Raw genomic sequence first — 2,368 nt, forward strand, 5'->3', positions numbered from 1 at the left:
TGATTTTCTACTTCCTTCACTGTCAAAAATTAAAACAGTTGGTCCTCTTTGAGTTAACTGTGGCAAAAAACAAACACCTCCTCTGAAACACACACACACACACATACAACCAAACTTAGTTGATGAACTAGCCCTGTTCATGAGTATCTTTAAATTTAGCTAGGCTGATCTTGAGATGAAAGACATACAGTCTATTGCCAAGCCCCAGTTATGCCCACAATGCCACTGTAATATGTTAGTCTAAGTAAAAAAAAAATTCCTTATTTTATCTTTTTAAGTCCTCCTGCTACTTGAGGCAGGCTGGTAAGCAAGTGAAAGTGACATCTGCTCTATAAAATTTTCTCCAATGATTTACCTTAAAGACATTTGAAAGCCTGAAATATTAATTAGCATCCCATAATCTGGCAACATTTAACATTCATTTTGTTGTAATCTTAATGCCCATTTCCAGCAAAAAGATAAACTTTTCTAAGTTGGTATTTCCTTTTTTTAACAGGAAGATCCCATAAATTTTGACAGATGTTGCTGTTCAAATTTGGGCCAAAGGATAACAGGCTTAAATTTAAAGTGTCACCATAAATTTTACTAAACTGTAAGAGTGAATTCAGTCAAAAAACATCAGTCATGTGCTTATTATGTACAAGGCACAGTAGTTAGTGAGCACTAGTGATAAGAAACAAAATTTTGTTTAAAAATTCACGTTCTCAAGCCTATATATAAATAGGGAATACAATAAGAACATAGACAAGATAGTTTGGGAAGGGATCCTTTAATAGCAAAGAGAACCAGAAAGGGCTTCAAGGAGAATATAGCACTTAAACTAAGAATGAAGAAAAACGGATTGGGATGGGGGAATCAATCTAGCCCTGAGAAAGAGACAGAACAAAAGGAGATAGATGTGGTGTCACTAATATGGCTGAATTGTAGTATGCAATATCTAAGAGGGGAAGAAACATGTAGGACCCACTTCTCTTTCCAGTCTTAAACCTTATTTTCCTTCACATGTAGAGATTTAAATACCAAACAGAAAAAGTTGTAAAGGTAATAGGGAGCCACTGGAGTTGATGAGAAAGGAGGGAACACAGAGCTATGCATTAAGGAAATTGCTCTACTGTGTGGAAGACAAAATTGCAGAATGAGGCAGACCATAGAAGCTAGCGTAATAATTAATGCAAGAATAAAAGGGTCTAAACTGGGTGGTTGTGTGAGTGACATGTAGGAGACCCATTCCAAAAACACTGCAGGTTTGACTATTGATTGGATATGGGGTAAGCAAAAGGAGACTGTGGACTTAGATTTGAATGGAAAGATGATGGTGTTCTTGATAGGAACAGGGAAATTTGGGAACAGGCTTGGGTTTTCAAGAGAAAGATAATTTTGAAAAGAACAATAGGCAGTTGGAAATAGTTGGAATAAGGCTGAATTTAAGGTTCTGGGAGCTGTTTGCACAGAGATACCAGAAGAATGAATGGGAACTGATTAAGTCATCCAGTGAGGCTGTACAAAATAAAAAGGGCAGGACAGAGCCTCTGGATGTACTCGCTGCTAGTCAACGTAATATAGATAATGAATCAATAGAAGACCTAGGAGCAATTGGAAAGTTAGGAAAACCAAGAGGGCAATGTAGGAGGAATACAGTAAATAGTGCCAAGGGCTACTGAGAGATCATGGCCTGTTTTACTATTGTGATACAGGAACCACCTGCCAGTGGCTGCTGGAGGTCTAACTCAGACCAGCAGAATGGATTCCTTCATGTGAGAGGATGATGATGATACAAGGAGACTGAGAGGCAGCTGCTGTTCTCTTACCTCTGTGACTGAGAGGCCATTGCCTTGTCTGACCTTTCTCCTCTTCCCTCTGCCTCCAGTTTATTTTATTCCCAGTCCACAAGGAACACCTGTGTCAACAAAGGCTGCCCTGCAACTCCCTCAGATGCTATGTCCACAGCTGTGGAGGCTCTCGGAGAATTGATCTGCCTCTTCACCCAGGCATGGTCCTTAACATTTTAATCTAACCTTTACAGTCACCATACAGGGGATCAATTCTTACAGAGGAGAAGTCTGCCCATCACTGTCCCCCACCACCATGAAATGCCACCAACTGCCATGATGAGCAGGTCACTCTGTAGGCATTCTCCAGATCCTAGTCCTTGAAAGCATCATAGAGGGGTGTGCACTCACGGGGATATGACTAGCACCTTTCTGGCAGGGTTATAGGCCTGCAAAGCTGCTAAGGGCTCAGAAAAGAACATTCTTATCCTTAATGTCCTTGATAGTCTCAAATGTTTCACCATGGCTTTATCAATAGAAATGACCTCAGAAGATGCATTTCCATCTGCGTGGCTACTGTATTTTAGAGACCACTAGAC

This window comes from Sarcophilus harrisii, chromosome 3 (assembly GCF_902635505.1).
Source record: "Sarcophilus harrisii chromosome 3, mSarHar1.11, whole genome shotgun sequence".
NCBI lineage: Eukaryota > Metazoa > Chordata > Mammalia > Dasyuromorphia > Dasyuridae > Sarcophilus > Sarcophilus harrisii.